The 13,145-nt window shown below is 33.1% G+C and overlaps 2 pseudogenes; one reads left to right on the forward strand and one right to left on the reverse strand.

Annotated features, from left to right (window-relative positions):
* Window positions 1-7,731: 7,731 nt before the first annotated feature.
* On the reverse strand, window positions 7,732-8,985 carry LOC104767869 (F-box protein At1g11270 pseudogene; annotated as a pseudogene).
* A 3,087-nt stretch (window positions 8,986-12,072) lies between these two features.
* Window positions 12,073-12,471, forward strand: LOC147920589 (AAA-ATPase At1g43910 pseudogene; annotated as a pseudogene).
* Window positions 12,472-13,145: the final 674 nt, after the last annotated feature.

Here is a 13,145-nt window from a genome sequence, read left to right on the forward strand (position 1 = left end):
TTAAGATTTTTATTGTGTGACGTATATATGGTAGTCTTAAAATGGTAACATATTGCGACTGATTTGCCACTATGTTACGACTATCTCTATTTGTCACTCTTTTGCTACCAATTAGAGACCTGCTTTGCAACGATATTGTGACTGATATCTGAAGACTTTGCGACTAACACCTGATTTAGCTACTCTTTTAAGACTGTTTAGCCACTCTAAATATTTTTTATTTTGAAATTTCACATTTGAGATTCATTTACATGTTTAGGTTGAAGTTTATGCTTTGTTTTGCTCACCTTATCAATAATAACTTTCTCAAAGTATTAAATTTCCATGACTATAAACTAAACATCCATAAGTTCAAAATTTATCTTAAGTGTTACATGTTCTTTTATATGAGAATGTGTTGCAATGAAGAAAAATTCAAAACTAAGTGAAGTAAACATTGTTTTACTAAATCTTACTATTACATGTACTTTATACTACTAATATGAGTTCTTTTTTGTGTTTTATATAACCAGTTTTGTTCATAATGTGTAGAATTCAAGATTTTTTTCGTGTGACATATATATGGTAGTCTTAAAATGGTCACATATTGCGACTGATTTGCCACTATGTTACGACTATCCCTATTTGTCACTCTTTTGCTACCAATTAGAGACCTGCTTTGCAACGATATTGTGACTGATATCTGAAGACTTTGCGACTAACACCTGATTTAGCTACTCTTTTAAGACTGTTTAGCCACTCTAAATATTTTTTATTTTGAAATTTCACATTTGAGTTTCATTTACATGTTTAGGTTGAAGTTTGTGCTTTGTTTTGCTCACCTTATCAATAATAACTTTCTCAAAGTATTAAATTTCCATGACTAAAACTAAACATCCATAAGTTCAAAATTTATCTTAAGTGTTACATGTTCTTTTATATGAGAATGTGTTGCAATGAAGAAAAATTCAAAACTAAGTGAAGTAAACATTGTTTTACTAAATCTTACTATTACATGTACTTTATACTACTAATATGAGTTTTTTTTAGTGTTTTATATCAACAGTTTTGTTCATAATGTGTAGAATTCAAGATTTTTATTGTGTGACGTATATACGATAGTCTTAAAATGGTCACATATTGCGACTGATTGGCCACTATGTTACGACTATCTCTATTTGTCACTCTTTTGCTACCAATCAGAGTCTTCTTTGTTACTACTTTTGCGACAGTTTTGCTACTGTGTTTTGGCGGTTTATCTTCCCACCACTTAATTAGTGGAATTTCTCTAAATTGTTTTGGCATTCCCCCCCCCCCCCAATTATTTTGTATGTGACTGATTTGCGACTAAAGTGCGACGGAGTTTCGTTATTAACTAGGCAAACCCATTAAACGACTTAACACTTCTTCATTTATTTTCCGATTTGATCTAGAGTTCTCTCTAAAAAAACCTCTCAACTCTCCTTCCTCAATCCCTCAAACCTTTCTTTTCCGATTCGATCTAATCTCTCCCTCTCCTTCCTCAATCCAATCTCTCAACTCTTCTTCCTCTCCTTCCTCTCCTTCCTCTCCTTCCTCTTCTCTAAATCGATTTCTCCTCCGTTCTCGATCTAATGCCTCCTAAGGGTAAGGGTTCTTCCAGAGGTCGCAGTGCCAGAACTGCCACAGGTGTTCGAATCTTCAGTGGTAATAACAAATCGTCTTCTCATTCGTTGAACCCCTCTGAACGGACACAGTCTGCGACACATTCGGCAACCCATTCACACCAAAGTCGTCCTTCTCAGTTTCCGCCGAGGACAATTCCAACGAGTCCATCGCCGAGTACCCATCCACCGTCGAGGGAAGATCCTAAACCGAGTACACATCCACCGCGGAGGACAAATCCATTGTCGAGTACTCATCCACCGTCGAGGGAAGATCCTGAACCGAGTACACATCCTCCGCAGAGGACAAATCCATTGCCGAGTACCCATCCACCGTCGAGGGAAGATCGTGAACCGAGTACACATCCTCCGCGGAGGACAAATCCTACACATCCACCGCGGAGGACAATTACACCGCCTTCAAATCCTCACCAACTGCCTCCTCGTCAACCGGTGCAAGTTCCAAATGATCAGTTTGGTTTGCCGAAACAAAACCCTAATCATGAAGAGGAAGATAATGGTGAAGAAGGAAACCAAGAGCAACAAAACCCTGATCCAAATGTCGATTACTACCAAGAGCTGTTGGATGGTTTGCTAGTTCTTCCAGGCCGAGAACATCTACCACTCCTGTCTGAGCATCCTATCCCTGGAGTCAAAACTCTATGGTATAAAACTCTCCCCTTTGCTTTGCTTTAAGTTTCTTGAAGTGTAGAAGTTAAGTGTAGAAGTGTAGTTGTTACTCGGTTGTTTTGGTGTCCTGTCTATAAGTGTTCACTAGGTTGCTTACTCGGTGTCCTGTCTATAAGTGTTAACTAGGTTGCTTACCGAAAATGTTCGGTCTATAAGTGTTCACTAGGTTGCTTGCTCGGTTGTTTTGGTTGTTACTCGATTGCTACTTGGTTGCTACTTGGTTGCTTTAATATCTTCACTACTCATTTGTTGTTTATTATTCACTAGTGTTCACTAGGTTGCTTACTAGTTTGCGGTAATAGGTTCACTACTCATTTGTTGTTTGATATTCATTAGTTTGTTTCAACAGTTTCAAGTCCATATTTAGTAGTAGACTTACTCAATTTATGTAACAGGTTTAACCGGCAGAAAGGCCAGCTGTCTCGAGCGATTTCTGGAATCTTGAGGAGAAAGTTTGATGGGCCTTACTACAGTTGGAAGGTTACTCCACTGCCCATTCAATAGCGAAATTTCAGGACATTTGCGGTAAGGTTTACTCCTTATTTCTGTACTCTATATATAAATTGGTATTGTTTCTAACTAAACTTTGTGTTATTGTAGCGGAAGTACAATTGGGATATCGGCATTACTGAGCTCGTTAAAGCAAGTTTCGTGAAGATAGCCAAGAAAAGGATGAAAGGCATTGTCGGTCAAGCTAAGAGGAGTGGTGTACAACCACCATGGATTGGTGAAAATTTATGGCCTCTTATGTGCGAATATTGGATCACCCCTGATGCCATTGAGAAGAGTGAGAATGCTTCACAGTGCAGAAACTCTGATCGTGGAGGTCTTGGAGTGCACAAACACTTAGCTGGTCAGAAATCATTTGTGAAAATTCATCAAGAGATGGTAAGACTTCTCTTTTGTCGAATTCAGCTCAAAGTTTTTCTGATATTTCCATGATTTAATCTGTTTCACTATCATTGTAGGAGGAAGAGTTGGGGCTTCCTGTGTCATTGGTGGAAGTGTTTCTTAAAACACACACTCGTCCGGATGGAACATTTGTGGATCAAAAAGCCAAACAAGTTGCTGAGACGTATGAGAGGACCATAGGAGAGAGACAAGCTGAAACGGAGGAAGATGGTCCAAATGGTTCAGAGAATTCAACACATCATAATCTTTCCCTTGATGAAAGAAATGAAATCTCCCTTCAGGTAAATTCGTTTCTGTCTGTTTTTTTAAATCTGGTTCCATTTAGTCTGTGATGATTACTGAATGTTTATCTCTTGGTTTAGTGTACTCATACAGACCACAAAGGCAACCCATTTGGACTTAGATCACTTGTGGAGACACTAAAGAAAAGGAAAAGGACAGAGAGTTATGCAAGCGTTTCTCCATCAACTCTTGGGGAGCTTCAAGATCAACTTCGGCGCAAGATTTCTGAACACGAGGCTGAGAATGCACGACGTGATCAGGAACACCGAGAGTCTCAAGCTGAGCTGAAGAGGCTTTTCCTCTTCATGAAAGAAAAAAATCCTGAGTTCGAAGCTTTTATGGTTTCTCCTCCTGAATCATCCACACATGCAACCACCCATCCAGCTACCGCACCTGCAACCAATGCACAACCCACTGACGGAGGCACCACACTAGCCTCCAGTCCAGCTGCCAATTCCCCTTCCTCTAATACTGCTTCCAACTGAATGTGTTGCAATTCCATGTTTTTTAAAGGAACTTGTTTTGCTTTTGAATACTTTTTAGAGGATCTTTTTGTTTAGGATGATAAGTTTGCATGATTAGTACCTTAAATCATCATTCCTTTTGGTTAATATCATTTCTAAATCTGATTTGGTTAATATCATTTCAAAATCTGAAATTAATCAGATTTAGGATTGCTAAATTGTGACTAATTTTTGAGCAAACCAATTCAAAAATGTAACTACTTTGTGACCAAACCAATTCAAAAAATGTGACCACTTCGTGACCAATCCAAATTACAAAAATAGTCGCTAAACACAGACTCTTACATTAGTCCCAAAACCGTCCTAATTCTATACAATCACAAAAATGTTAGGACTGTTCTATATAGTCACAAAAATGTCCCCAAATAGACTTGGTTGCAGTTTAGTCGGAAACTGCAATTACCATATACAGTCACACAAACGTCGCTAATATACAGCTATATTACAGAGTCCTAAATCCGTCGCAAATAAGCGACCATGTTGCGACCAACAAATTTTGCGATCGTTTTTTAGCGACCATCGCAAATAGTTGCTAAGGAGTCGCAAAACCCTTTTTGCGACTATTGAGCGACGATTACTGGAGTCGCAAATGGCATGTTTTCTTGTACTGTATTATTTTTAAATATGAAAAAAATAATGGAATAAAGATGAATGACAAAATGTAGAATATTAGTCTTTTAATAAATCATTTTATAGCTTTTAATTTTATATTTATATCACAATGAGAACTGTGAAATTTAGTAAAAAGATACTACCATATTTATTTATATTAATAAAAATGGAGCCTAAGTATTTAAGCTATATATTCTAGCTTAAGCTTATGTTGTGAGGCCTCAGCCGCCTAATTCATTTAGACCATCATTATTGGTAGCAACGACAAGCATTGCTCAAAATAATGTATTTTAATTATTTTCGTTAAATATTATTATATATTTAAATAATAAATCAATATTAAAAAATTGACCAATCATAAACTGTTATACTTCCAATGCTCGCTAAAGAAATGTTTCTTACTTTTTGATTTGCTTTATTATTATTTTTTAATTTTTAGTTGAGACTATCTTTAAGAGTAACGATTATTAAAGATGCTCTTATGAACTCAACTGAAACACGGCCGATCTTGATGTTGTTGCTGAGATTTACAAAATGGAAGTGGATATAGTTTTGATATAGGGACACAAAACTTACACAATATATACATTCTCATAGTATTCTTTTTTTACATTTGTATTCTTGTTTATATAATAGAATAACCTTCTTAGTTCCATTAAGAATGATCCATCTTCATCTATATATAGTTCTCTAATAATTTTGTAAGCATGGAAGTAATCTGAAATAAAAGAGAGGAAAACTGAATGGATGAGTGGACAACATCTAAACACACTTAAATACGACAACAAAGAAGAAAATGATATAACAATTAAAACATACACAGCTGCCACAAGAAACCTGACTACACATCCAAAATTTTAAAATCTGATAATTTCACTATAATTCGTATATTTATTTTATCGATTATAGAAATTTTTTTTTAACCCAAATATACACGTTTAAATTGTACTTTGACGTCCAATTTTGACTCGAGTCTCTTATGTAATTTGGTAATGAGTTGTGCATTCCAAACGTTTAGAATTCCATTTTAAAAAATTTATGAGTTAGGTGGTCACTGCTTTTTGCTAGTAGGTATCGTGGAGAGCTATTGATAGCTTCTTCTATAAATACGATGAGACAAATCACACAAGATACGAACCATAATTTAAATAGTATTATACACCCTTAAACTAATACTTGATTTACAAAAAATGTCGTACAAAACCCCGACATAAGGGTTATGGAATTGATTCGAGAAAAAATAGTGTTGTGAAATTGATTTTGTCGTTATCCCAAATCTGAATAAAACATGTCACGACATATTAGTTACGTTGTATTGAGTAAAAAAACTCACGTTGGCCATGTGTCCTCTCTTGGGCCCTCACAGGACCTGCGGCCTTCATGTTCTACACTTTGTCATCTTCGTCTTCTTTTGAATTATTTTGATGTGTACATATCAAATTGTAATTTGGCATTTTATCCATATATAATGTATCGTAAGAATACTCCAACGCTCCACATGGTCCGACCTTATCGAAAGGACAAACTTTTAAAAAAACCATTAAAGCTAACCGCTCCAAAAAAAACTTTTGAAGAAGAGCTAATGAAAGTATATATGAAACTATGAAAGTGTTTTAAACTATAATGTAACTAGAAGTAGGTGGCACTGAAACGTAGAGGTGAACAACAAATATATATTCAACACTAAGTTAAGTTGTAAATTAAATTTACTAAAGTGTGATGATAATACTAAAGATGATATTTTAAATAGTAGAATAGGTAAGCTCTCTTGATTCAAACTGCAATATTCAGGTCCGAAAAGTTGTAGTGGATTATTGGATATAAGTATATAACATATAAAACTGAAAGTCTGAAACACGAAATGATAATTAATGTTTAGTAATTGTTTTCATTCCATGTTTTTACTCAATTCTTTTACATTAAGGATCTGACTAGTAATTAAGAGATGTAAGATTCTATTTTAAAACAACTGATTTTTCCCTTTATAGTATTTGAAAAGTGCAATTAATTAGAAAAAAATTGATCACCCTTACGATTTGGAAACCCTTATGATTTTTTGAAAAACGAGAAAACTCCTTTGAAAAAAGTCACATGTGAAAGGTTCTTTTTTGAAACAAATAAAGGGTTCCTTCATAATCTTTCATAGTCTATTGAAAATATTATAAAAAAATTACAAAGATACAACAATTTTTTTTGAAAAGTATGAACATTTCGAATTTCATACATATATTTTGTTGAAACATAATTATATAAAATAAAATAAAATTTTAGGATATTTTAACTTGGAAATTTTTAAAATAGTTTAACTTGATATTTTAAAAACATTATGATAATTTATTAAGGAATCAAAATATTTAAAATTTAGGATATTTTAACTTGGAATATTTATGGAGTCAACACTCGAGCTCGAGTAATGAAAGTCCTTATGATGTTATTGTGGTAATAGTATACATAGCAAATCACATGCCGTATAGGCTAAACCACTAAGTCGATGTTGGTTATATTGAGAAAGATGTGAACGAATGTTTAAGATTAAAGGGTTGTTTAGTATTTTACACTGCACACATACTTAGAGTTTGTAGTCTTGTATAAATATGTAGCCTTAAGGCATCCATTGTATGTTAAGAGAAATACAGAAAATATCTTCTAGATCATTTATGGTATCAGAGTAATGGTTGTGATTTTTCAAGTAATGTAACTTGGTGATGAAAGAGTGAACGGCAATAATAAAGGTGTTGAGTATCCGTGCTTTCTCCCTGGGGCCGCCAGATCAGAATCTTGAAAGTATATTTTCTGAGCTCGAAGGAGAGGTTATCAAGAGGATCCTGATCCGTATCGTATCGTTCAAAGACGAGAAATCCATGAAGCAAACTATAGGAGTGATGAACGGGTTAGAGGTTATGGGCCTTAACATAAGACTTAGTCATACAGTGACACTAACGTGCCAATGTTATATAGGCCTCTCCACGACTTTTAGTCATACGACGTAGGAACTATAACTAATTGATGTTTGTATACCTCTATATATTCTTTGTAAATCTCTTTGATCAAGTAATGAATGAAGCACAGCCTAGAGGAAGCACAGCCTAGAGGAAGCAATATATCTCCAATAATACAGAGTTGCGAAAGTTGCTTTTAAGTTACAATGGTTCTCATGGATACAAAGAAAAAAAAAAAAAAAAAGAATCAAATTATACAACAGTGAATAAACTTTGGAAATAAGAAACAGGAGCTCTGGGTTTGGTTGGTTTGTAGAGTAATTTATAGCATTTGCTACGGAGATTATATGTCACCAGTGGTTCCACCCAATCGGGACCTTGAAGCAGTAACCTTTTTTTCTCCAGAATAGCTATTGGTGACAGAGCCAAGGCGGGTTTCTTAAACCAAGAAAGCGTTAAGGTGAGATCTATTGAACACAGTTTCTTCCATGTCTTGTTGCCGCTGCCGGAAGAATCAAATGACCATATAACTTGTGTGGGCCATTTTTTCTCAGATACGCACAAGCGGTCATGGAGGACGCACATGGTGAGCTGAAGAGGGTCGCATCGATATGCAAAGGGAGCTTTACAGACGACTTGAAACGTTTCCGTGTGAAGATTGAAAGATAACACCTCAGGTTCTTTACATTCAGTGAACCAATAAAGCGATCCATCTAAATACACGGGTTTGTGATGAGCGTTTATCCGATAAGGAGAAGTAGGGACAACGAACCTCCAAGCATTGGTGCTAAAATCGAAAACTTCACAAGTGGTGGCATTGTCGAGGCCAAATTCCGATGAGTTATATAACCAAACCGGCTTGAACGTGCCTTTCACGGTGTCTTTACCGAATCCAAGCTTAGGACTCGGCAGCTCAAACTCTTTTCTTTCATACTTTTGGATGTGAAGCTGTTGGCAGTAGGAAAGATGAAAAGTCCGATGCCATCTAGTCAACGGATTCACCACGACACTCGGTTTGTAGATACAGTAGACGCAGACTAGACCGTCGCAACTATCGTAACAGAACATGCTGCCCGAAACAGGGAACGTGGCTGTACAAACTTGAGTTGATGATCCCAACACAATTTTGCGAGAATCTGGATTCCGACCATCATCACGGTAATAATTGAGACGAACCATAAGGACATCGGGACCCTGTGATTGCCTACGGTTGATCAGTTGTCTTTCCATGAAAGGTCGGGACTCGATAGTTGATTTCCATAACTTGGATACAGATCTGAGTCTTAGGAGCGGTTTCACCGGAAGCTTCTCGAGGATGAGCGCTACAACGTCGTGTGGTAGAGAATCCACAATAGAGCGATGCCTATTCGATACCAGTTTCGACCCAATTCTTTTCTTCGACATTGTCTTGCTTCTAATCGATATCATATCAATACACTACCGAAAAATAATATATATAGAGAGAACTCGGAAAAAAAAAAAAGGAAAACTCGGCAAAAAGGAAAAAAATTGGTAAACGAGAGATTAGATCAATATCAATAATTCCTGAAAACTTTGGGAATGAGAATTGACATCAATATTTTTAATTAAACATTCTAATTATTTTTAATAAAAAATATAAGAAGTTAGATAAATAAATAAATAATAATAATATTTAATATTTTTAATAAAAATCGTTAATTTTTTTTTAAAATTATTAATCTTGAAAACATCTATAAACATAATAACATTTTATTATATAAACATTGGTTCTCAAAGTTAGTAACTCACTAGATCGTGACACGTGTTAGTTTTAACGATTAGAGATCAAAATTAAAAATTCACCATATCGTGACACGTGTCAATTTTAACGATTAAATATCAAAATTAGTAACTCATCAGATCGTGACACGTGTCAATTTTAACGATCAGAAATCACAGTTTTAAAGCTTGGTAAAAAAAAGCGTAAGATAATTGTAATCTTACTATATTTTAAAAAAAAAACAACTAAGATAAATATACTATATGCAATCCATATCAAAATTTCACTGTTACAAAAGATTCTTAACCACTACATGGTAAAATAAATATAATATGTGTCATCCATATTTGGTCGTATAATTATTCTATATAACCTAACATATTAAATTTTATGTCTTTGTTTGCAAAATAAATAAATAAATAAATTTTATGTCTCTATGGTTAGCCAATTTGTTTTTGATGTCTGAGAGATAGTGTGACTGTGAGGGGAGGAGAGTGAAAAGTTTTTTTTTTTACCTGTTGGAGAAATTGGTTGCTAAACGAGAGATAAATTCCTGAACGAGAATGGGCAAAATATATTTAAACGAATATTAAATACATTTTCTATTATATTTCATTTTAATTGTTAATAGTTAATACTATAAATTAAAAGGAAACACACAACAATCTTATTATATAATTAGATTAGCACGAGTTGAAATTCATTTTATTTATATTGTAATTTTTATATAAAATTAAATTTATATGATTGTTTTTAAAAGTTTTTTTTGGACAAAGCATTATGCAATAAAATCATATGCAAAATATGATTGTTTGAAAAAAGACATATATTTTGTAAGTTTTATATTGTTAATGATTCTAGATAAGTATACATGCTATAACACTGATTAAATTTTATTTTATACAAAATTTTGTATATTTTATATTTTAAAATAAAATTTTAATATGTTGTATTAGTTTATATATGTGAAGTTATTTCAACAATGTATATTCTACATCATGACTTGAATGTCATTATAAGACATAATTTTGTAAATTTGGTTTTTATATTATGAGTAATTTAATATATTGTTATACTTGTTGTTTTAATATACTTGGTTTCTTGAAATTCTTTCATATTATAGTGACTTATTACTGACATTGCTATAACAAATCAATTTAGAGTGTTTATAGTTTCTAACTTTTATATCAAGTTTCAATATTTTAAAAATGTTCAAAATAAATTATTTAAAGTTTATTATATTATATAAAATTATAAAGTTCAACAAAAAATATGAAATTGAATTTAAATATTCAAATTTTGACCTGTTACTCAGTAAAATTTTTAATTCAATAGATATTATTTTTAAAGAATAATATTACTAAAGCTTGAATATTTTATAGATTGAACAATTTATATTTTTTTTAAAATTCAACTTATGGTATATCTAGAAATAAAAATATTTTTTAATTATAATAAATAATATGATAATTTATTTGTTTCACAAAATAGACTCATATATAAAAATGAGAGGTGAAGTATAATGATAATTAACAAATTAATATGTTAAGTTAGATATCAAAAGATTTTCTTTGATAAATAATTTAATAAAGGAAATTAATCTGGTAAATTAGAATATTCTCTTTAAGATTTTTGGAAACAATGTGCTCTAGTAATAACATCTTCCGAAAATAAATTAATGTTGCACCCACTATTTAACTTGTAACCAATTAATCTATAATCTATTTGTAACCAACTTATTAAAATTATGTAGTCTACAAAATAATGTTGTGTACTTCCGTTTTATTATAAAAGGGAAGTTTGGTTCTCAAAATTAGTAACCCAAATATCATGATACGTGTTAGTTTTAACTACGATAACTACGTAGGATAACTACGTGTATCTTTATTGTAAAATTATATGTATGATTTTTTATGTTTTTGAATTATGAATTTTTTTTTGTTTGGACGATTCCTTTTTCTTTAGAATTACAAAATTGTATAATTTACAACATAATAATAAGATTTTATTTTTATTTTCATAATCTACAACATAATAAATGTTTTGACAAAATTGTATAATTTACAACATTATAATAAGATTTTATTATTATTTTAATAATCTACAATATAATAAATTTTTTGACACATGTCACGATCTTATAAAATGTAAGTTTTACTAGATAATAATAAGATTTTATTATTTTTTCATAATTTTATTATTTTAATAATCTACAACATAATAAGATTTTGACACATGTCGCAATCTTATGAATTAGTAACTTTTGAAACCATACTTTATATAGTAAGATTTTTGTTGCATATTTCCTTATGTTTACTTTTATTATTTATTCTAGATTTTTGTGCATTCTAATTTTTTATAGAAGACAATATTTATCATTAAGTTTTATTTTAGTTTGGTTAGATAATTTTTTTCTTTTTAATAGTATGTGATACTTTTCCAATGATAGAAAACTCTCAAATTATATCTATATATATATATATATATTTCTCTTTATGGCTTGCATCTATTATGAATATCTTAGTAGTTAATAGAATCTTTTAAACAAATTCATAGACACATGGGCACAATTCAATTTTGTGTAAATTTCCTTTACTTTCTTTTTTTCTTTCTTGATTAAGCATTAAACTATTAAAAGTTTGCAAGTTTCTCTTTTATGTTCACCACGATAAACTCTTTATAAAACCCAAATAAGCACATACTCTTCTTCTTAACCAAAGCTCTTCATCATCTTCCTTGTTGCTTAAGCTATGGCTTCTCTCTTTAACCAAGTCCCTTCTGTATCCACAGTTTTCGCCCTCTACACATCTTTATCTGCAATCACTATGATTCTCCGTAACATCCTCAACGATCTTGTGCCTAAGAAACTCCGTGAATACATCACTGTGAAATTTATAGACTTGTTCTCCTCTTATTATCAGTCGAGTTTTACGTTTGTGATCGAGCAAAAATGGGAGTTTTGTGATAATCAGACTTTTCGTGCCGCCGAAGTTTACTTAACATCGCGCCTCGCCGGACTCTCCACGGGAGAAGTCCTAGTGGGTTCGAGTGATCTCAAGAATCCGGCGGCTGAGCTAAATCTCGGAGTCCCTGTCAACGCAAAGATCGCTGATGAGTTTGAAGGGATTCATCTTTGTAATGTTTTATAATCGATTTGCACGCACACGACTTTGATAAACGAATCCGATTGAATCGAAAGATAACCAAAATAGAAAGAACTTGAAAGAAGAAGAAGACGACACAGCCAATTTAACGAGTTCAGGATCCTTGCCGGATCCCTACGTCTCGCCGGAGGAACACCTCCGGAATCCACTATAACTTGGGAAGAACAAAGTCTCGTTACAAAAGCTTTCTCTCTCGATCTCTCTTCTCCTTTCTCTCTCTCTCACTTCGATCTAACTAACTCGAGATCAAAAACGTGATTAAGAGATAAGATGAGGTTGTTAGCTTAACCGCTCCGGTTTAACCTCTTTTGACCAGACGAGACCACAAAGCTCCTTCACGTGCCACTCACGTGTCTTCTTACTTCAAACAATCAGTAACCCTCTTTTTCACCGAGAGTGTCTTCCACACTTAGACTCCACCTGAATACAACAGATTCATACCTTTACAATTCTCCATCTTGAATCTGATTGTCTTCACAGCCTCTCCCTTGGATTCCCCCTCCGGAACCTGAGCTCTACCACTCAGTTAGAAGTAACTCGGAGCATCTCTAATGCTCCCTCCAATTTCTCCACTAGTAAGATCTTTGTAAAAATATCTGCCGGATTGCACTCACTTGCAATCTTAACCACCTTTACCAAACCTTCACTAATGATATCAC

The sequence above is a fragment of the Camelina sativa genome, chromosome 19 (genome assembly GCF_030686135.1).
Source record: "Camelina sativa cultivar CO46 ecotype springtype chromosome 19, ASM3068613v1".
NCBI lineage: Eukaryota > Viridiplantae > Streptophyta > Magnoliopsida > Brassicales > Brassicaceae > Camelina > Camelina sativa.